Genomic DNA, 24,960 nt, shown 5'->3' on the forward strand with positions numbered 1-24,960 from the left:
GTCACCTGGTCCAACCCCTCTGCTCAAGCAGGGACACCTCCAGACACCTACCCACAGAGTTGGGAAAAGGGAAAAGAAGAGGAGTGGGACTGCCCCTTTCAACTGAAGTGTGAGCTGTTGGACTAGTTCAGTCTTTTCATGTAAATTCCCTCTTGGTCCCTCTTCCCTCTAGACAGAGAAGGTGCCTCGAGGCATAGATGACCTGATCACCACCTAGAGGAACCTCTCTTCCTCAGAGGAGAGTGCAAACCTAGTACAGCAACCTTCCTGACTTAAGACTGTACTTAAATCTTTTGCCTAATGGGGGTAGAATTAAAGTATCTCCAGTCAGTGAGGTAAATATGGGCCGTGGTATCTGTGCTTTAATTCATTCTTGCCAAAAGGTCAGTTTAGATGGACCCAAAGGGAGGACTGCATTATACATCTCATTTGAAACAAAAATCTTCCTTTTCTCTTGAATACAAGCTTTTTGCTCTTCTGACTAGGCACACCTGTTTTATCTACTAACGCAAATCCTTGCAGCCACGTGTGCCCAGGGGAAAGGGGGAGTGTAATAAATAGCAGAAGCAAATAATTTACCCAGTAAAGAGCATTCCATGCTTTCTGTATGCAAATTCTGCATAAAAATTCTACATATATGGTGCAGAACTGCTCTGACTCAACTCTAAAAATGTTCAATGCAAACACAGCTGTTATCAAGTGTTGTTCTTTCCAAAACTCCATTCAGTTTGATAGTTATCGCTATGCCAACTGCATTCCCAGTACAAATCTCTCTTTCCAAGACTTTAACAACTGCTTTACACATGAAAAGTTCACCCTGAAAGTTGGTGCTCTGGATCTCCACCCAGTTGTGTGCTTCTCCCTCCTAACGATAACAAGTCAGCCCAAATCAGCTCTAACAGATCCTGACCAAAGCGGTTCGGCTAATTTAGGTTTTTTAGAACTACAAATATTTGTAATTTCAGGAGATATTTTATAACATCCCTGTTCAGCAGAATATTTTAGTGCCTTTGAGTACATATTCAAATCTCGCCGGTGTCAGAAGACATATGATATATGATGTTTAACCACAGTATCTGGTAAAATTTGCTAAAGTGTTTGGAACTGTAATAACACTTTATTCAAATACCAGTTTTTGAGGGCTAGGGTAGATCAGAGCAGTATTTTGGTTGACTGGTTGGGTTGTTGTTTATATTAGCTTTAAGGAAAATATTTTTTTTCATCCAGCTACAGAGGATTTTATTATTTTTTAAGAATCAAAAGTCTTTTAAACTCATAATTCTACCAAACTAAAGAGGAAAGCACTTCACTTCTACTTCCTTCAGGGGGCTGATCACAGGATCTAGCTGTGCATTGTGTTCTTGAGAAAACATCTAAAATAACTCAGCAGCTGGCATTTTTAAATGTCACAGGGACAGTAAGGTCAGCTCCCCAGCTGAGGTCTATTTAACTCAAATCAGGACCTGAACTGTTGATCACAGAATACGGTTTAATATTATATGCATGTGTGTGATTCAGAAAATCTGAGCTGATTCATTTCAGTGAATGCCTACAAGGGAGATGGGAACTTACTGCTCCTTTGCGTCCTGCATTTCCTCCACCCTCATCGAATTGATTTCTGTGTAGGAAGCAGAGCTGGCAGCCTTGTCAGGGCTGCTGCTCCTCATCCCTTTCAGATGGGTGGACCTTTTAGGCTCATCCTTCCCAGCACACCAACCGCTGCAGAGCTAATGAGGTGGAGCAGGTCATCTGCACACACAAAAAAAAAAGAATGGGAACAAACCTCCTTCCACTCTGAAGCAAAGACAAGCATGTGCTGCAACCTGTAGTACTTAAACGTAGCACATCTAATACCAAGCCTCAAGAGAAGGTAATTCAGAGTGCCCCAGAAATGATGATAGCTGTAAAGCCCAACCCTACAGCTGAAACTCCATTCTTAAGAGGGAAGGAAATTCTCCTCTGCACAGCTACAAACTGCTCGGGATGGCCTCTTACTGCAGCATGTTCCCTCTCCCTCATTAGCTCACCAAGCAGCAGCAGCAGAGGCAAGCTGGGGGTTACTGATGCATTGTAATTACCAACTGATAGTCTGTCACTGGGAAAAGCAGAAGAAAAATCTCTAATTAATGCAGGCCAATTACTTTAATGCTTCCTTTTGCTGAAGCACAAGGTGGAGCTATGGTAGGGAAGATCAATAAAAAGCCTGTTGGCTATTTCCATCTCTTACCACCGGTAGTAATTTAAACAGGTTTGACTTCATCTAGGCACAAATATAACTTTGAGAAGAGCAGAAAACAAAGACATATGGGCCTGCCCACTAGCAAGCCAGTTGTTAACCTCTGACTCTAAACAGTGATCACACAAATAATCACAACTGAGGAGTCCTGGTCTGACCTGGCAGCAGGCTGAGCTCCATGATACCACTGCCTTCAATATCAGAAATGGAGACTGCAAAGCACTCCCTCGGGGTCTTTGGGGGTTTTTATGATCACTTCTGGGATTCTTGAGTGGTCAGCATCAGGTACAAGTGTTGTAAGTTCTGACTTTGATTTCTGAAGCTTATTTGTAATGTTTCACATGGGCAATGTACTGAGGGAATACAAGCTGTGAGAAGGAGCTGTCTGGCAGTGGAGTTTCTGAGAGTATTCCCAGAGCTGAGGTTGAGACTTTACTTTGTAGTGCAGTTTCCCAACAGCAGCACAGACGGAGAGTCAGCAAGAAAGGACTGAAATTTGGCATATCCAGTGTAGCGGCATATAGCCGCTACACTGGATATGCCAAATTTCAGTCCTTTCTTGAAAAGATAAAAATAATTGCCTTTATGAGGTAGAGCTAATAGTTCAGGTGGAGGAGAAAGTTTGCAGAGGAACTCCCTTCCTCATTAGGCAGGTCCAACTAACTCCACAGGGACTCACAGACTCTACCAGAAGAATCACATAAAGTCACAAAAATGACTGAAAATATGTCACAGCAAGGAGGAAACTTGAAATCTTTACCCTGGGTGTGTTGAATTATATCTGATATTGCAGGCATATGGAGAGACTGCCTTGCAAGAAGAAGCTGGAGGAACAAATTGAGAATTAGCTCTGGCTCAAATCAGACAGCCTTCAGAGGTCAAAGACACAACCCTCGATTCACCCAAGTTGATAGACAGTCCTGCTTGAGAGCTCTGTGAAGGAATCTGATTGAGACAATCTGAAAAAAAAATAAAAGGAAGACAACAGAAAAGCTGGTAGTTTTCCAGGAATGAAAACAACATTGCTGAATGGACACGGAATGATTTCAAAGTTCAGGAGGGACTTCTTCAGTTACAGTCCACGTTGATACCCATGACATTATGCCAGGCACCATCCTGCAGCTCTTGACAGACTGCAGGAAAGGGTTTTTTAGTGATCTCAGAAAACCTTCGAAGCAAGGACAAGTATAGCAAGTGAAAATTTAGCTATTTAAGTAAGCAGTGAAGGAGAGGAGAGTTGGTTTTGCTGAGCAGTGAAACCACTGCAGGGAAGAGGGCTTTTAGGCTCACACAGAGGGTTAACAGCCGCTTGGAAGATAGGCTCAGTCTTTATACCAGCTATGTCATGGGAGGTTAAAAATGGGATAATCAGGATACAAATGCCTAAACGTGTATGTAATCTCTAATTGGTCAAGAGTTCAACCAGCAAATAGCACTGCAATTCAAGGCATTAGCTAGCCTGAGGATATCTCCCTATTCCTTTGCTGGAGGTTACCAAAGCACAACTCAGTAAGAGATCAGCCATTTCCTAACGCAGAACCAGCAGTGCAGAGAGGCAATTTCAGGGCATGGTTAAATGGTACCTGTGAGCCAATCTAACAGCAAACTGGCAACAAAAAGGCTGGTTCACCCTTCTGCCTCTCCTCTCCTGTGCCATGTCTCATGCTCATCTACGTGCATGGTGAACTTGTGCAGGAAAAGGAAAGACTACAAAAAGCATTCAGATACTGAAAAGGAAAGCTCATCATATGAGCCTTACGAAGTTCAGTCTATTGAGCTTGATGCATGGAGAAGAGACCTGGCAACCAGGAACTTCTTGACTAAACAACAGCAAAATCCTGTGGCTGGATGCAGTGGAGTGGAGCCAGATGAATTCAACTCTAGAATAAGAAGTAATTTCCTTCTAATAAGTGCTATTACATATTGGAACATCTTAGTAAAGTATGTGGCTGACTTTGTTCCCCTTAGCCTTTGAGCAAGACCAGATACACTCCTAACACAATGCTTTAATCTCACCTCCAGAAAACACCGGACAGCCTACGGGAACAGGAGGCTGGAAGGAGATGAGCAGTGGTCCCTTCTGCCCTGAGAGCCTGGGTACAGGTAGCAGGTACTTCTTTACAAAAATAAACAAAGACTCTCTTTAAAAGCCAGAGCGTAAAGTGATCTGATTGATGTGGTCTGATGCAACAGACTTAGCTTTATTGGCTAAACCAGCAAACTTCATCAGCTTCCCAGGAGTCCCATGAAACCATTCTAATGCTCGCCCTTTCAAGAGCATTGCTTAAAAAGAACTTCAGCATGAGCAACTGCTAAAAGGCAGATCAGGAGACCGGAGCTGTTAACCTTTGTGCACAGTAGTTAAAATACATGGTTTACAGATGTACATTCACATGCATGAAGCCAATATGAACCTGTTTGTAAAACCCTGCTGCTCCAAGGTAAAAGAATAATCCTTTGAGCAAATAAGCAGTACGTAACAGCTGCTCACAAGAAAAACTTGATTTTGCTACAGTGCCCAATAATTTATATAACTGATTTTCAACCTGCGGTCAACGGACAATTTTTAAGGAGTCAACAGCATAACAATAACAGCAACCTTTTTGTCACAGGCTTCAAATCACCACGCAAGAGGCTGCACCTCCTCTGGGCAACTTTTCAGAGTCTGTAAAAGTTGAGAAGTTTGGAAACCTCTAGGTTTGATTTTCAGAAGCCAACAACTGCCCTAATTTTTAAAAACATTCTTGTGATTTAAGAAAAAATAATATTAGGAGACAGATCAGCAGAAGTATTCCAAGTTTTCTGCAAACTATACTCCTCTAAAGAGCTTTATACTCAAAAAGTGAAAAATGAGAAACATCGGTTACTTTTATTGTCCCAGCTAATTGTCTTTGTTTGGTTTTCATTTTCTTTTCTTCCTTTGTTTTCTCCAACAATGGAATAAATCAGAAAAGCTATCGTATCGTATTTGATAAACAAAACCTTTAGGAAAGAAGGCACGTGACCCCAAAAAACACGGTGAAAGCTCCCTAACAGCTGGCCCTTCCCAGGGCTGGGACATCTGCACTGTCAGCTATTCTCCAGACAGGCGGGTCTGAAGATTTCTACCCGCACAGCACACACCATGTGGGCTCCCAGCCTACAGTACAGCTCCTGAAAGTAGATTTTGATGGGTCAAAGCCATTTTATTGAATTAGCCCTTTATTGTTTACATTAAATCCAAGTGAGCTCACAAATACTGACTTATCCTTCTGAAAGGCTGGATTATACCGCGTGGCTCGGATGCAAAAAAAGCTTAGGGTTTTTATACTAATTACTTCCAGCATGAGGAGTGCACGGCCCAGAAGAGCATCAGCTTCAGAGACATTGTGCTGGGCATTTCAGTGCAGCAACTTTTGCTGTCTTTCCCTGCCCCAGGATGACTGCTGCTCCATGACATAAATTTGGAGGGGCACACTGTCATTAAACCCCATGTTGAGGATTGCTAAGTCTGGGGCAGAGGGTAGGAGCAGCCCTTTCCATGTGTTTCTGGTTGTTTCATCCACCCTCCCAAAGCCACTGTTGCTGTGAAGCACGTTGTAGCATCATTTCCTACCCCGAATCACTCTTTCAGAAAGTAAGAGAAGAGAAATGTATTAGCTACTTGTTACTAAGCGAGTTTTGGTTCATTTACACTTAAGCAGCTCCATAATCCATCATGTGCAAAGTTTCCCAGCCTACAAAACCCCAGGTACTTTCAGCAGCCTGAAAAATTAGAGGTGAATACAGATGTGGAGATATTGGAGACGTGATTTGCCAGGATCACTGTCATTGCTGGACATCACAAGCGCTACAGGAAGACAAGATGGACAGACAGACAACATGCACATGACTCTTTCCCATTATGTGTTTGCTTCTCTAAACGAACCTTCATCTTTCTCATAATTAAACAGGCACCTGCTTTTGCAGAATGGACACTGAGTTTCTGGGCAGCTTTCATGGCCACCAATGGAATTCTTTCACAGGCAAAAAAAAATCTGTCAGGGAGTTTAACATTTTGTATGGGCAAAACAGATGTCCCAGAAACGCACGCAGCTTTCACTGAGTAACTTTGCACAAAGTGCCATCAGATCTTCTCACTACACAAATTACTACCTGGGGCCTAGGGTCTGTTGGTATTTGTTTGAGTGATGATACTCTGTGTAGCTTGTGAAACAGAACAAACAGAAGGCTTAAACGCAGCCTAAAGATTTGTGAGCTGCTGATCCTACAGAAAGGACACCTTTTATTGCTTTTACATCCAGCAGCGTGCAATACAACGTGGGTTTTATGTTTGTTGTTATATATTAAGCAAAACCTTTGCTCAAACTCTAAATTTCGGCGAGGAAATGTACAGATCTTTACGTGGGCACAAGCTGTGATGTGGAAGGTAAGGCTCACAAAAGGGGCTTGTTTTAAATCTCGCATTCAATAAACTGCTAGAAGAACAAAATGAAAACAAGCTATTGTGTTAATCTCCAGATTAGCCCTCATAGTCTGTCAATTTAATACTGATTAGTAAACAATGTCCATAATTAAGCTGTTGTTGGAGACACAAATGCCCCACGAGCCCGAACTAATGCGTAGTATTCAATCCTTTTACAAAGGATGGCAGATACAATTCCAGGAATGTTAATGCTGTCAAGTATCCATGATGCACATAACAAAAGAGAAGGCAGGGAGTTGAGGTAATTAAGCTCACACTGGCCCTTCTCTCCAACCTGTATTTGTTTATTGACTAAATGTTATTAGGTGTAGTAAATAAAATGCCACCGAGTCGTGGGAGCTGGGACCAAAAATGGCACGAAGTTTATGGGGCCGTCAAACCCTGGATTCCCCTGGCATCAAAGCGCACACATACCCTTTGCTAAGGCTAGTGACAATAATGTGCATGACAGGGGTCCATGGGGCCGTGGTCCCCTAATTGTTTAGGAGACCTTTTAGGCTGGTTGCAGACTGCATGTCTTGGTATTTGTGGAGCTAATTGCACTAAAATCCGCCAGCACAGTGCTTGCAGTGATGGGTTAACTCATTTATCCTCGGGATAATACTCAGCTCTTTGTCAGCCTGGTCTCCCGCATTCGCTCCTAGACTCTCACCCCAGATGCAGAGGAGGAGGAAGCAGGCTTCCCACAGTGCTGTCGATGGAAATTCACTGACTGCACAGGTGCAAGAACATAAACATTTAAATATGAAACAATACCGCTTTTCTGAGGGTTTTCCTTCACTCGTAACCCTTTCTGCTTTTCTCATGGGGGCCGCAGAGCCAGGTCTGAAGTTTAGCCCCTCTCAAACTGCAACAGTTGAGAACGGCAGAGGGGCTTGGCCTGGGCTCCTCTTACCAGCTTATTTTTGCACCCTGAATCTCATGGATCTTCAGTTTTGAATCAGCGCTGTTCTGCTGCAGAAGAGCCCGGAGAGGTTAACGCTGTTCCCTGTGACATCCTTTTTTAAGCTCACCTAAGAAAAGATGGGGGTGGACATAATTATAAGCAATCTTCTACACTGCTCTCAATGCTTTTCAGACGGGGAGAGAAGTGGCAGTAGCCACAGTCCGAACAGTGACATTATGCAGAAGAATATTTTTCCCTAATATGAACTCTGAGATTCACAAATTTGAGAATGAGAGAATTACATTTTGACATTTTTCCAGACTTCTTGATTTATGGCACTTTCTCAGACTTCTTGCCCCCGTATTAAACATACAAGCAACCACCCAAATGGTAACCACAGCAGTTCACAGGGGCAGAGCACTTCCTACCCAAGGATCTCAAAGGTCTTGGCCCACATTTGGTGGCATTGTGCAAGTTTCCAATAGGACGACATCTACTGATAGTCCCATTGCCGTTTGGACTTTATCACAAATTAAATTGTTTTGCCAAAGGTCTGAGAGAGTGTAAATTAGCGGTAGAACTCAGAAAAATCCTCTGAAGTATCTTCCCCACTCTGCTTCCCAGACTACCCATCCAAATGCCAAGTGGCACTGACTGGCTTCCTGTTTCACCATGTGGTTTGATTGAGGTGGGTCACAAGTTCTCAGAACCTTTGGCCAGGTGGGACTTAGCTTCTTGAGAGCTAGAGGAGCACAGCACCTCTGCCATTCCTCCCCATCGCATGACAAAATCCACTACACACAGTGTGCAGCCCTGCCTCTTCCACATCTACAGGCTTGCTAGAGCCAGCAGAGAAAGGAGAGGGGAGCAGATGGGAGTTGGAGCATGCAAGCAGAGATTAGAGGTAGTGCTAGACCACAGCACACCAATTTCTTTTGGCTGAAAGTGCGATGGAATCACAGGCTCGGTGGAAAATGTTCCTTCTAGAAATAGCACAGACTGATCAGTACCCCCAGACTCCTGCCTGACATTGCTGGGACGCCGTGCTTTATCCCACGCATCAAACTCTCTTCCCACTACAAGGTATAAATTCTTTTCCATTTGACACTGGAGAGTCACACAAGAGACTCGAAGAGCTTTTACTGAGCCATACAGGAGATTAACAGAGGAATAACCTACTTCTCTACTTACTCTCCTACTTAGAGAGGGAAAGGCTTTTTAGATGAAGACTCTAGTTCTGCTGAAGAGAGCATATTTGCCAAATAAGCCCCATTTTGAGCACATTAGCAAAAAAACAGGAGTAAGATAGTTCCCATAGTTCCACTTCTGGTTTCAGGTTGGCCAGAATAGAACAGACTTCTCATTGCTCGGCAGCAGTGGAATATGTGCTTGTGCCTGGATTCATAGAATAGGAGCTATCCCCCACCTCCCCTTATTCTTCCAATTGTCTGATCATGCAGCATACAACCAATTTGATTACAATTTTCAGAGGACTTGGGACATACTTGGATGAGAGATGCAACACAAGACATTTTAGAAAAGCATTACCTCTTCTCTCTGTAAGGATAATGAATAGACATAAAAATTGCTCTCTTTCTTCTACTGGCCACAGCCAAGAGCTACTGATTGACAAGGAAAATAAGAATGTCATAATGCACTTAACCAGATGTGAAAAGCTGAAAATGGAGGTGATGGTGGACAGCTGTGCTTAGCTCCTTAGAGCTGCCATTATCTCTTTCCTCAAGACCTGCAGAGGAAGAGTTTAAAACTTCTCTGTATCGAGACAGACCCTCTTGGTAAGAGATTTTTAAATTAAACAATTTAAAATTAACAATTTAAAAGTAATTTGTTAGCTAGAATATTCTCTAGACTAGCTATAAACTGTTTGAAAATCTGTTCTTTAACATTCACACAGAACAGAGAAGCTTTCATATGTCAAGTGCACTGCGAGGCAAAGCATTACCTGAAGCACCCTTCACTGATTCATACCACTGAGCTCCTCAAGCAGTCTCAGCACACGAATAAATTCTGCTAACAGCAGTTTATTCCTGTCTCTTCCAACACAGAGGCCTGAAGAGAGGCTCAGGCAGAAAGAAAATGTGCAAAGTTACCTACTCTATAAACATCCTCTGCTGGATCCAGCAAAACCCATGAAAGTGGGTCAGCCTTCAGCCCTGTCAGTCTCCCAAGCCAATTATTCATGGAAGCGCTGTATTGCACACAAAATTAGCAAAGATTTCTATTTATTCTATTCTATTTATATCATTTAAACTAACCCAGCTCCTTTTGCCTGAAACAGGACTCGCACAGGCACCCTTGCTGGCACAACTGGAGTGGCTGTGGCAGGCAGCAGCTGGAGGAGGCAGGTGGGTGGTGCAGGATCTGTCTCCACCCAGGGGAAGGCAGCCTCTTGACCAGGGTGCAACCAGGTGTAGGGAAGCCAAGAACTGCAGCGTGATCCTGGACAAACTGCTTGGGCCCAGATCCTGCAGGAGACTATTTTTCACCTTGCCTTAAGTTATTGCTAGGATTTACGTACTTAAATAGTTTTAAGATTCCATCCAAATTTCTCTGTTCCAGTTCTTCACGTGAAAACTAAGACAGCGATCCCTCCTTGCTTCCCGGGAATGTTATGGGTATAAAATCAAGTCTCTGAGGTGCCGGGGTAAGTATCTACAGAAAGAACCACTTCATAAAGTGAACAGAGCTTCTATTAAAACGCCTTTTGGGAAAACAGGGAGTTTTGTCTGTCCCCTCCGCAAACATCTCCCACTTGCCGATTTCAGCCATATGTGACTGGACTGAGAGGCTTTAAATCTTTTAAAAGCAGGTGCCTCTCCTCCATGGTAGGAGGGATAATTCAGCAGCACGAGGAAAAGCTCTGAGGAACACATGGTGTGACACACTCAGCCCTCACGAGAAATCAGGAACCCACAGAGCAAAGAGCCTTTACCTCTGCCCCAACACATAAAAAGCTTCAGTCTGACTTTGCTATTTCATAAATAAATAATAAAAAAAATAAGATGATGAGACTCATCAATATAGAGACTATGGTTAATTGTTCTACTCTTCAATGAACTTATTAAAAAATCACTTTGCCTGGCGCTGACTTTTCTTTTGTGAACATTTGTACTTCATACAGGGTTACCAGCCTGCAAAGACAAGTCTCCCCTTTTTCTTGATCCATCAGTTAGCTCAGCAGTAACCATTAGGCTGAACTATTTGGTTTCTACAGTCTCACATTCACTGTGCGCTTGTCCCTAACTCCTTGCCTGGTACCTCCTGTACCTGAAATTCCTCGCTGGTCTCCCATCCCAGCTGACAGAGGTTCCTGTGCTGTGTCTGTAACCTGTGAAGTCTCCACAGCCCTTCCTGGTGGGCTGCAGAGATCATCTGGATACGCAGTGCTGCTGAGGCTTCCTTCTCCAGCTGCTAGACTGTTACTGAAAGATAATTAAAGTGCACTTGGCACTTTCTAGGATTGCTTCCTTTGATGAGTCCAGAACACAGGTGCTGCAGTTACTGCTCTGCTGCAAAACGAGGAGGAAATGGTTTCTGTGACTGTCCAGAGAGGATATGGTCACTGTGGCTATGAATGGAAGCGTTTTCACACACAGGCTTCCACAAACTGAAGCAGCATGATAGACATTGGTTAGGATTAAGAATAAGCAGCTCCGCATTTATGCACACAAGAGCACAGAAACTGCCTGCTAAGGCAGACCTAAAATCTGTCTAGTTCAGCATTGTCCCCAGGAGAGGGAAAGTAGCAGATACTGAAGGAGGATTATATATGATGCAGGGCAAATACAGCACAGTTCTGACTGAGCTTCATCAGCTTCCTGCAATGAAAGGGACAAGGAGTTTCTGAGCCAGGGTTGCACCAAACAACCATGTGTAAAAGCCACCGAGTAACACTGGGGTTCTCTCTAATCTCTTCTTCAACTCCACTTTTATTTTTTGCCTTCTTACGCTGCTGGCAGGTTTGTTACGATCTGTTCCACTTCATAAAATATTCTGGACCAATTTACAATGATGTTATTTGTTCAAGTCAGTAAGGTAAATTGCCTTATTTCACATCAGCCAGTAGTTTCCATACTGCATGATATCTGCACACTGATTAGCTGCATTAAATCATTGGTTCTTACACAGATCAGCCAAACCCATTTGAATAATTCACTTCTCCCTTAGCAAATTAAGATCCAGCCTTACTCCATCTCCCGTTCTGTAAGCTTCCAAGAACTGGCTGTTGTTGCAGTTCACTGTCTGACCCCCGATAAATTTCAGTTTCCCATTTCTCCTGCACTTGATAGGGAAAATTCCCAGTTTGCTCAGAAGTCTCCTAGATTGCCTCTTTGTCCTCCAAATCTGACTGCTTTTCATTCCCCAAACACAGGTACATGGGGGATGCCCTGAAGCAGAAAGAAGGAAACACATTATCCATGACGTTAGCAAGTTTAGATAGAACTGAGAGACTGCATTTTTCTGTAAGCAAGGCCCCGGTCCAGTAAGAGTTTTTCACTTCAAGGGACTTCAGATTATCTCACAGGTGAAGTGAGCTGAGGCTTTTGTGTCAGTTCTCATTTACCAGGCAACAACCATAACGCAACTTTCACACCCTGCAAGGATGGAGCTTACAGAGCAGGGGATTCACAGGGAGCATCACCAGGCCCATCACTACTGCTGGCAGTTCCAGCTACCAGGAGCTAAAAATGCCATGGAAATTCATACTGCTCCTGAAGGCATCCCCTAAGGCAGAAGGAAAGTAGGTTAGAATTTGCTGCAAGAATAGTGGGTATTAATCCATCAAGACAGGAAAAAAACATGATATTGCAAAGGAAGATTATGAAATCAGATGCCATCTTGTGGCCAAAATCCATTAAATTTCTATGGTAGATACAATATAGTCCACAAACTATGCAGCAAATACAGAGACAAAAGAGAAGAAATTAAAGCTAAAAAGACTGGTAAGCTACTATGGAGACTTTTAATCTCCAAACCTGTAGGACTCTCTTTAGTGTGCTTCTGTCTGCAGGTGTACAGTCAACTCCTCTGCACTTCTGGCTGATAAAAGCCCATTAAAAGATAGCTGTAATTACTGAAATTGTCCCCCACATGTTGTCTGTATAAAAAATTGCTCTATGTGCTCTGCAAGTTTGCTCACATTCTGGCTGAACTGAGGCAGGAGGCAATGCAGGAAACCATAAACAACGTGACCACTGCATGCTGGCACCGGCTGGTACAATTAAGTGGCCGACGGCGGGGTCTTTCCCATAAGACAAACGCTAATGAGGACATAATTGTTGACTCCAAGACCTAAATGCTTCTTTGTTTATAAACAGGAGAGGTAGGAAAAAGGCTGCACAGAGGAAATTAGGATACAGATGATCAGACACTGAAGGACAGTGAGGATAAACACGTAAAGAGACGACTTCAAACTATGTTCTGTATGTTACGGAGGGAACAGAAAACATTCTGCCAATCACGGATGTGAAGCAGGAATTTCTTGAAGGTCCATCCCACTTGTGTTACACTGTCAGAGGCATGGAGTCAGTAGCACGGCCCACACCCTTCTCCTTCTATTGAGCAACCTTTTTCCAGATCCATCTTCCATCTTTTTTTTTCCTCCCCCTTCCCAGCTGCCAACCTGCCCAAATCTCTGGATGACGATCATTCACTCCTGGAGCAGCGAGAGCTTTACAGTGTGTTATTTCATGCCTTACACAACAAGAAATGAGAGGTTTACATCATTGCCAGGGAACATCACAAAAATTTGATGCTAGCTCTTCCAAATCTTGCGAATGATCACATATCTATTAATAGAGAAGCTACTTTTAGTCATTTAGATGATTTCAGATCACCTTCCGTGCCCCACACAGTTGGCTGTAACTAAATTACCTGTGTGGTCTGGGCAGCATACGAAGCCACCGCATGGCCAGATAAACCCTCTTGTGGCCCACATTTTGGATGACTCTCATTCTTGTTTCACAGTTTTGCTAACCAGAAATCATGCGGCCGTCTCACTGCACTGTGGGAGGACCCTGATTCTTGACTGTACTCATCACAAATACAGAAATACATTTCTAATGTAAACGCAGGCACCTATGGACACTGAAAGCACCTCACAGGATCAGAGACATCTGCACAGCACTGGCAACACACCACAGGACCTACAGGAGATCCGTGCCTTTCTCCACATCACCAGCTGGAGACCAGGTGGGACTCCTTCCAACACCTACAGTGGTTCTACACACCTATGCTTAGGCAAATGAGCTGCTCCCACCCCACGAGAGCACACGGGTCTATCCTTCTGAACACAAAAAGAAGTGCATTTAAGCTGGTAACAGCAGCAGTGGCGAGTAAGGGGTTAACCAGCACCATTAGTACATCGAGGAAATTGCCCCAACAGAAGTATAACCCACATGGTGGAAGACAAGTGTTATTCACAAGTTATTAATAAGAGCCCCAAAAGAAGGCAGCGGTACACTGTTCTGTTAATCTCATAAGCCCAGATGTTCGTGAAATGAAAAACAGCCCGAGTACATGACCTTTCATACTGATGTAAAGGAATGTTTAAGATATGATGGGATGTTATATATCACAGGATGTTAAAAACATCATGGAAAAATTCAATATGGATAGCAAAAATTTAAAGAGTCAAATACTTACAAAAACATATATCTGATAAAATGCAAAAAAACCCCTATCAAATCAGATTATACTTTTCCACAAGCATAATTTTACACACTTTTATAGACACCAGTGCTTGTAAAGTGTCAAAGTGCAATAACGGCAGGAATTACTGCCTGTAGAACTGCTACAGTTTCTTGCACACTTTCTCCTAGCCCGCAAGAAAACGTTTACTCTTGGGAAGATGTGCTTTATTCTGGTTCCTCTGCACAATAAAACGTTATGCAGAAAGCACCCTGCAGGCAAGAAGTCTGCGGACTTTATTGCAACCTGCTCTTGGAGTCAATTCTCAAAGTAATTGATTAATTTGGAAGCAAATTAATTTGTGGAAATAAGACTCTGAAATAAAATTTTATTTGACTGTCGGTCACCCCCTTCTCTTCTAGCACTGGTGAGTGAGCACAATCCAAGAACCAGAGGTATTGTTGGGAGCTGGGCAGGGAAAGTCTGTGTGCAGACAGCAAAGAATTCAGACATAATCTCTTGGTCTTCTCCCTTGTTTCTTTTCCTTTCAGATGCTTCAGCGTAAAACATGTGGTTTACACTCATCTTTGTGTAAACTTCTCTGGAGTGAGTTTCAGACAGAGGGCAGTCCCTCTGTAAACAAGATGGACAAAGCTGACACTCAGAATGTGTGGGAACATGTGTCTATTGTAGCTCTTCGTTACTCACACCACCTGCCTGGCGCGCATTCTGCAACCACACAGCGCTACGGGAAGCACCGGCAGACAGAAGAAGAAATTCCCCGAAATCCAAAAATTTGCCCCCCGCTCCCTGCATGCCCACCCTGGCTGACACTGAAACAATCTGGCCTAGATGAGGGGAGCGCGGGGCAAGTTTGGGAGGTCAGTTTACACACGGGTCAGCTTATACGTGAGTGTATACAGTATCGGGGTCTGTTTTCTATTTGCTTGTCAAATACCAACACCATAAAGAAAGGAATAGTACTAAATCCACCATTTTAACCTTACACATACCCACAATTACAGCTGAAATAACTCAGCAATTTTTGAGTTATACGAGTGCAAAGAAAGCATCTGCAACCAATCACCTATTTTTTGTTGGCTTTTTTTTTTTTTTTTTTGGCAATTCTGTATCTTAAAAATTGTGAATGCAGTTCTAGCTTTGTTTTTTTTTTTTTTTTTTAAACACAACCTTGTTAAAAAAAAAATAAAAAATAAAACAACACATGTGCTCTCAGGCTGAAAACACACATGCCAAATTCAGCCTGGAGAGAATTTTTACGGCTGAGTTATAAAACCCTGAAAATGGGGATTTATAATGGAAATGCTGACAGACCATTAACTACAATAATAACATAAACGGAGCAATAGAATTTCCAAGTTATCTCCTTTTTGTTTGTGTCAGCATTCCTGCAGCGAGAGGCTGCACAACGCACAGGCAGCGTTACCAGCACGTTGCTTTGGTCCTCTCCTACGGCGTTCGCAGAACACAGCGAAGCAGCAAAGCATCGTGCACGTGCTGTCGTGTCTCCGGGTGCATCCCGTCCTTCAGTCAGCTCCAAGCATCCGATTTTGGGGTTTGCTTTGAGAGGAATCCTGCCACCAAGCAAAGCCAAGCAGCAGGACGCCCGTTCACCTGTTTTGCTCTGTGTCCTGACAACGGGAGAGCAAGTCACTGTGTGCTGATGCCACGCCACAATTTCCACTGCCCTGCATGAGCTTTGCTTCCAGCTTTCTGCGTGACTGCCCAAAAAAAAAGAGGGCGATGATAACCACTCGTGCTGGCTGGTGTGAAAAGGGGGCACATGAGGACCCCTAAACACTACGGCTACACGCTCTATGCCCTTCCTCTAAAAGCACAAACTGTGTCTTCTCTGGGAAGAGGAATATAATGAGAACACGTAAACTATCAGGCCGCTCAAGATAATTTGCTCCCTATTACAGCCAGGGACAAGTTGTTTAAAAATAAAATAAGCAATGGCCCACGCTACAGGATCTGTGTACTCTTACCAAAAAAAAATAGCTCTTAACGGTGAAGACGTGTTTAGCCCATTGCTAGCATGTAGCTAGTTTATTACAAAGCACGTACTCCGAATGGAAACACAACCTCAAATTCACTGGGAATGAAAGAGGATGACAGATTCCTGTACATTTACAATTTTGGCAGATTTGGGGTTTTGAAAGGTACTCCATTTCACTGGACTTCTGACTCGTTCCCTGTCTCATTTGTCCTCTGCATCCTAAAACACCTGACATAACATAGCCAGTATCGTTATTCCCATTTTACAGATGGTTAAAGCAAGGCACAGTGGTGAAATAAATTCCTAAATATTAAATATCAGGTTGCTTCCAAAACCCAGGAAAAGGACCCAAGTTTTCTCCTCTTTATTTAAGTAACGTCTGCTGTACAACCACAGATTTCAACCTTTTTAAGGGTAAAAAGGCTAAATATGATGCATGGATTGACAGAATCCATCTGCTTCAGAGAAGCCCTGCTTCACTCCAACAGTGACTAGAAAGCTGCAAAATGACTACAATTATCTTTTCACAATAATCCTGTACAAAAACGGCAAGTTTCAACAGAAGAAGAAAGTAGCAAAGCAGTCCTTTTCTGCAAGCACCATCAGTGACTTCTGACAGCCCCTCCCTGCTCCCAGCCGCTCCTGACATTCAGCAGCTCCCGCGGAGGGGAACCGTTCTCTTCAAGCACATTATTCTCCTCGCTTATCTGCATCAAAAGAACGAGAGCTACTAGTGGCCAGAAATCATTCAAGCTGCTTCCCTAAGTACTTCTGCCACTATTGCTTCCTTTTGTCCAGCACACGTGTCTCAGCCTTGTCTATGCTAGAGATATTTGGCATGCTGATCAGCTTTTGTCCCCCTCGCATGCCTAACACGCTGCAGAAACGCTCCCAATGGTGCGCAGGCGCTCCCGCCACTGTTTGGATTAGAGGGCTCGTAGATGACACATAACTTTGTCTGTTGTTTACAGCCCAGGATGATACAACAGACATTCAGTTGTCCCAGTGTCTCGCCAAGATTAGCACGTGGAAGAGCAGGAGCCGGCTGAGGCAGCCTCAGCAGGACAGAGGTTAGGCTTGTGGGCAGAGGGAATTGCTCCGAGGAGCACTGCGGTTCCCTGCGAGCGAGGACACGTGCTCACAGATTATCGAGAGCCTTCCACGTTCTGGAAGCTTTGTTGACTCCTTGCTGATGCCACCCCCTAAACCAAGGATTATTGCTCTGGAAATAGAGCTGCCAGGCTGCAGAACGTTTCCTGCTGTAGGCAAAGCTGCTGGAAGCATTTCCACCTTCCTGTCCAAACCCATCCTAAACCTCTCCATCCATTTTAACAATGCACAGTTCAACTCACCCAAAAAACAACAAAGGGATCCCTCCCTCCATTAACTTCTCTCCAACATCTACACAATCTAGGCAGGTCCATGCTTGAAAAGTGGAGAGAAAAAAAGGTGTTGTTTTTGTTTGTTTGTTTGTTTTGTTTTCAGATAAGCACCAGAAGTGACGTAATTAGTGGACAACCAAGTGTGGACCTGGCAAGCTGACTGCACTGGGGAATGGCAATAGGTGGCTATTCCCTGAGGAAAGCTTACCACAGCAATCTCTGGCCTCACTGGCACAGCACAGAAAAGGTTGGCACCTTGGGGTTTAACAATATGGAGCTCCTCACGTTCCTGTTCTATGCACTCATCATCAAAATCCAACAGCAAAAATTAGAGAAGCAGGAAATGCTGAATTAGGGTAACACTTCCCCCCACCAACCATCACACAGCCCTAATTCTGTCCCTGCAGCAGTGCCAACCACTGTAACTCAGACTGCTCAAGTCTGTTTGAACTCCTGAGTGGCCAGCTCCAAAGTGAGGAGTAAGTGCATGGCTCCGAGCCACGTTTGCAGTACCTCCCTGCCAATTTCTGGCTTGTACTTCATCCTCCCCAGATGCAGGTTCATGAGCCATGACAAAATTTGGGGGCAAAGAGGAACAGATGCACAGAATCATTTCTCCTGGTTTGAGGTTTCAGCAGGAATGCTCCAGACAGCTTTGGTCAGGGTTGAGGAGAACAGGCAGGCAGCGCTCGGCGGTGATGGGAGCTCAGCACCTGCCCTCACCCCGCTCTGCACTCAGCGGTTTCACTGTGTCATGTTGAGAAGAACAAACATTCGCTATGTGCAGGCCTGGCTTTTAAAGTTACAGAACTCTACGTGATTTATAAGGTGTGATTACAAAGCTGTTTGAATTTTAGAAAATTAGAGGGGCTAGATTTTTTTTTTATTTAGTGCTTAAATTGGTTTGGCTATTTGTTTCATTACGGGAGATCAAAAATAATCCCGGTACTCACAACGAGAAGCAAAGAGCGTTTGAATATGTTGGAATAACCTTAAAAGCAGGTGGCTACCTTATTAAGTGTTAAATATTCAGAGCTGAAATATGAGCCCGTTTCCATCTAGGGCATACAGTAAATGGCTTCCACATATGAATAGCAGCCCATTAGCACAATAAAAAAATAATTAGTTATCCAGTTGAAATTAGAACAAACGTACTAAATGCAAGAATTTCAAAGGGTCACTTTAATTTCATAAGCCATTGTGCCAGCTGCATAGCCACGGTTCCCCTCATCTAAACAAATAGTGCAAAATAGAAATAACTGCTCTGAATTGTTGTACCCGCGGTATGGTATTTGTGGGAGGGGAGATGAGGGGGACAGAGAGGTTTGGATTCATCACGTACACAACAGAGTACCTTCAAATGCTCATTTCCTAACAAGTGCAGGGATTGCATGGAGAGAAAAGCAGCCTTCCAGGATAAGGTACTTGCTTGAGTCTCCAAAAACCCTAACCTAGTTCAGTGAGGAGAACCGAGATTGCTCTCAACATCTCCATGGAATACTAACAGGTCTCACCCCTGCACACACAACCCCACTTGTTGAACTTCTGATGCTTTTGGAGTGAAACACTCACTGGCAGGTGGGCTCTAAAGGGCCAAGCGTCCAGGGTTAATAAACATGCAGTCTATCAGCTTGCCTGCATTTTAATAACCACAATAATTTCGTAGGTATTCAGCAAACCCCAAATAATTTTATTTCTATAACAACCTGTGAGCAGTCAAATAGGGAATAGGGCGGTCTAGCACTAGAGTAAAAGTCCATAAACTTTTAGCCATATATGCAAAACTAAAGTTGTAACGATAAAAGCCATTTAGTAGTCCCTACTCATCCATTTCAGCTGAAGGGAGCTGTTTCTGTCACATGTTCCTTTCCTCCTGAGAGTTATGTTTGGTATTTTACACTAACTTCTGGCACTGTTTTCCCCTTGTTAATTGGAAACCACAATCACTTGTGGTGCAGTGCTTTGCTCTGCTTTCTGTATTTCTGATTTGCACCCAACTGTCAAATCTTTAACGGTGGAGAAAAAACACCTCTATCGTTAGGGCCCGTAATGCCACTGAGATAGCCCAGCGAGTGTGCCAACAAGTGAAAGCAGTTAGATGATGGCATATTTGTCCCAGCACTCCTCAAAGCTGACCTTCCAGCAAGTCCTGGCCTCCACACGTACCAAAAGGGTCCTTAATGGAAAGACAAAACCCAATTCTTTGACTTGTGTAAGAACAAGCCCAGTCAGGGCAACAGCATTATTATCCACTCACACCAAGACCCGATTCTGCAGCCAGATTCATCAGAAAGTGTTCATTTTGTATTCTAAGGGGAAAAAAAATTAGAAAAATACAAGTCTTCCATGAAAGAGGTCAACATTAGGTTTTGGGTTAATTAGGTACAACTCCCAGCCTTGCCACACAATATAAAATGCCCTGTGTGATGTAAAACTTTGCTGACAAGATTGTAATCACGGACACTGTTAAAATCAACATTAGTTACAGTGACTGCAGGACTGTGGGATCCCATAGGCATGACACTACATCTATATTGGTTATTCTCGTGCCTCAGCAATGAACCTCCAATTTTAAATCCCACCACCTCTCTACACTTGTAATAGTTACCACCACGGGAGGAAATTGGGTCATCAATACTCTGCCAAAAAATGTTTGCCTATTTAAACCATGCCTGTAAGTATCTCTTCCAAAGTTTCTGTGAACAAATCTAATTTTCATTCTGTGTACATGGTAAAAGTACAGTACATTCCAGCACTATCTCCCCCAGCAGTTAAATGCACACAAAAAGCACAAAACCTCCTTTAATAGGACAGCTTCCTACATACCCTCGAGGAATCTGCACAGCTTTAGTTTCCCGATTTACCCTTTTTGTTTACCAGGAACCACACCCGGACAGTTACTCCAACAGCATGTAGGGACATCTAGTGACCAAAGGAGATACTGCACATAAATAAATCATTGCATCTGCTTACTACACACCATTTTGTTAAAATCCAAGGAGCAAAGGACTTGAAAATTAAGAAAAACACTCTTCACACATATTTTTTTTTTTTCCTTGGCATATTTTCTACCCATTAAAACAGCCAAAGCTATGCCCATTCAGCCACTGTCTTCACATGGCTTGGATCTCATTAGGGAAAATCAGGAGGCAAAATATTTTTAATTTTACTCTACGAAAAGATTTGATTTTCTTTGAAGTAAGTGCCTTCCACGAAGACTTGTCTTCTTTGCACTGAACAACCAGATTTCTGAGCTTATTTAGAGGACATTCAGAAGTTTGGTTTCATTACACACTTCTGCTTTCAAAAATGCAACATTCTACATCACTATCATCTTTCTTCTTCCTTCACCTCTATAAATACTCTCATGGATATGGCACTGCTAAGTAAACCCATATTTTTGACCTGCTGCATGTCTAACATTTCTTCTTTAATAACTCCATGAGCATGGCAGGCTCTTCCTATTAACTACATTACATCATCATTATCAAAGACTAAAGGAAATTAATTTTGTTTTCCAAAGCCTTGGCAATGAGTTGGTTCTTTACTTCATCAGACATCTGCTGTTTTTCTACGTATGTCATTTGTGAAGCAGAGTTTTCCTTATGACTTTATTCTCGTAACAGTTTATCATGCCACACTGTTTACCAGTGAAATAAAGCGGAGCGGGATTTCTCATTCGCCATGTAAAAGTGTAAAGCTAACTGAAAGCCAACGCTATCATCTCTGTTTCACTTTCAAACACTTTCCTGGTTTAAAATAAAGCTCACCAAAGACTGTCATGCAAAAATAACCTCTCATGGTCTTTGCTTGAAATTTATTGCCGGTGCTGCGGTACTTTGTTTTAACAGATGGGACTTTATCAGCAAATTATGTGGGCAGGCCACCAACTTCCCTCAGGAATGGAGGAGTGCTAGTATTTACTTGGGCTCTTATCTATGTACTTAAAGCCATATTCTAACCACAAAATTCTAGTATCATTTATTGATATAAGACAAAACACAGAGAATCTTCTGTTCTGAAGCACACTGCATTCCTAACCTTTGTCTTCCTCATGCATGCCATAGGTTGCTGCTGTCAGATATTTCACACCAGCAAAACTTTTTCTCTTTTCCTTTTTAAGGTTGAACGCACTTTGCAATTTGTATTCATGTTTGCCATATAACTCCATTAATGCTGCGCAAAAGGGGACCATTTAGATCACTTTTCAAAATATTTATTTTGCTAAATAATTTGTTGTGGTTTTGCTTGGAGTTTTTCCCTACTTAACTACACTGTCACTTACCCCATAAATTGTATTCTAAAGAGGATTTTGCTCATGGCAAGTGCTTCTAAACTACAGCAACTGTTGCATCAGGAACTAGGAGGTTTAGTGGTGAACACAATAGGAATGGGGGCCAGTGCACCCTGGGTTTTCCTTGCTGTTGCCCTGTAGAGCTATTGCAACAGCACAGAAGGGCTCAAAGAAAACATCTGAGCATTTGTGAAACTTTTTTTTTTCCTTTTTTTTTCAGCAAAGCTCATGTATCACCTTCTCCTGCACAGAGGAGAACAGAGGGGTCTGCTGGTGGGGAAAGAGGCAGCTACAGCACTCTCATCTGCTCTGAGCAGACAGGAGATGGTGCAGATCCACCACGGCTTGGGGCTGCTCTAAACGCAGCACCCAGGCGGCATTCAGCAGGGTGGGATTACAAACCCAGTGCAATGCCACTCACCCTGCCACCAGCCTGGCTTGCACCTGTTCTGTGATGCAACCTAGAAAATAGAATATCCCAAGTTGTAAGGGAACCACAAGCATCATCGAGTCCAACCTCAGTGGTATGCTGTTAGCTCCTGCTGCTGATCTCCATGAGAAACAGGTGAGGGAGATAAAACTAAAATAATAATTTTAGGGAAAGAAAGAAGCAGCAATAAGCACAGAGTGCCACCACGAGCTGCCAGCTGCTGTGTCCTGTTACAGAACCTGGTATCTATTCTTACTCCTTATCAAGATCTATCTAGATCAGAATTTATTTTTGAAGTGCACTCTCAAACAAACATCTAGTGGAGGAATTTTGAAAATGTGCATCCTTTATCTTACAGGAGTCCATTCACACTGCACTCAGAAGAAATGGTATTCTGAAAACATGACACATAACTTATTAGAATATTTTCCTAATAAAATACTGTTTAACAACAGTTTGAAATAATAAAGATACTAAATTACTGATTTCAAATGGGAATGAAAATTACTAGAAAAGTATGCAAAAACCTGCAAAAATGTTTCCGTGGATTTTTTTTTTTTTTTTTTTTTTTTTAAGTATTTTGCTTCGAAATATTGAAAGTATCATTAAAACTGAACTATGCTTTCCTACTGGATGTAATTTTTTAATTTGTATGTGTCTGTTATAGAATCTATACCGCAGAACTTGATCCTGTCGTGATTCCCACACAAGCAACTCTCGTTTATTTAACATGTTGTACTATATTCTGCTTCTATATTTTATCTACTTCTCGCACTTCGCTTTGCGTATTGTTTCAACAAAGATGCTTTTACAGACTTTTTTTAGGTTATAAAAATTATCCTTGTGTATTTATTAAAAAAGCACTAAAATGAGTCTCAACATATATCGGAATGTTGGACTACGTTGGACTGCTGGAATTTCTTCATGAAGCCCAAATATTAAAGCAATGGATTTTAGAACCATCATTCAGCAAAATGAGGTTCTTTGTTAGACCTCCACTGCGCTGAGTGGGTATTGGATCAGATCTTGACGGCCATAGTCTGCTTCTTCTACCCCCAAATTGATTAATTCCTATTCCATAGGGAATAAGCAAGAAAATGTATCAGAAACTGAACCTTAGAGAATAACTGAGTAACACACATCTGCAAAGCAACCTCAAGAAGATTTGGTGATGGTTCTAGCCCATTTATATCTGAATTTCTAGGACTCCAAAGTTTGCGGTAGAGATATAAACCAAGTTGGGGGTATGGATCACTGTAAGAATACTGAATTTTTGGTAAACAAGAGCTAATATCATTCTTAGAGAAAATAAATAATTGCCAGAATTGTAACTGGTATGAAACCAGTGAAGTAAAGGCAAATTCCAAGATATTTTAGCTGAATATTACATTCAAATTCCGACATATAAGGATAGGACCTCATGTGAAAAGTGGGCCTGGATTTAAATTTTAAACTTTTTGCCATTAAAGATCAGGGTACATTTAGGTCACAGCTCAGTGCAGGTTAAGATCTCTACGGAATATCAGGTTTTTAAAGATACTTTTCATTTTCAGATGTGACAGTTAAAAAATCCTGGGTACAATAAACCATTTGACTTGGGGGAAAAGAAGTTGAGCTATAAACTGAAACCAAAGTAGCTCAACTTGGGAGTGTCCCAGCTGCAGAAAACTCTTAATTTTAAAACACTTTGATTGATCCCCAATCTCTTCGAATTACACTGCAGTAAGGACTGTGCGCCCTTCTGAAATCAGGCTATGCTTCAATTACTTCATCTGCGTATAAATTTCATTGTTATTTGAAACATATGCAAAACACAGATACCAGTATTCTCTACAATTGATTAAATATCTACCTCATTAAAGTACAAAATGTACGGGATAGGAGGCCCTACTGTGAGGGTTCACTTTGCATTAAGAATGCTAAACCTTGCCAGAGAAATACCATTCTGGAGCAATCCAGTTGAGCTGTACAACCTCTGTATTTTAGCAGCTGGACACTTAAACCACCAACACCCTTATTAAGGTTTTCAGCGAATTTCTGCTGACAGAGTAAAGACAAACTGAATTCTGCAAGCAAATTCCACTCACCTGATTCACTCAGCTAATCCAAATGAGCAAGGCAAGCAGAAACTGGCCTCAGGTAAAACCTTGCAGTGAAAAGCTTTGTCCTACAAGCCAACGTCTCTGAGAACCAAATGTGGATCAGAGTATTTCAGAACATTTTACAAAGTCAAAGTCAAAAGTGACTTTGGGAAACATGAAACCTGACAGGCTATTAGTCTGTTCTGGGGGACTATTACCTGCCAGACAATTATTTTCAACATTTAATTGTGAGGTTTGGAAAACCCTTGTGCAACTTCCCACGAGGATTCCCAGTCTGTTGGCCAACTGTTTCTTTGCACAGTGATCCTTCGAACATCCACAGTACTACTGCACTTGCTGCCCTTGATGCAACAGACCAACAGCAGGCATTCACAGACAGGTGCAAAATTTCACACTCTTGTTCTGAGATGCTATTGGAAAAAAAATAAAAACCAGAAATAGCTGATACAAACACAAAACAACTGTCCAGAAGGATGTAGGTACAGCTGGTGCCA

This window comes from Aythya fuligula, chromosome 5 (genome assembly GCF_009819795.1).
Source record: "Aythya fuligula isolate bAytFul2 chromosome 5, bAytFul2.pri, whole genome shotgun sequence".
Classification (NCBI taxonomy): Eukaryota; Metazoa; Chordata; class Aves; order Anseriformes; family Anatidae; genus Aythya; species Aythya fuligula.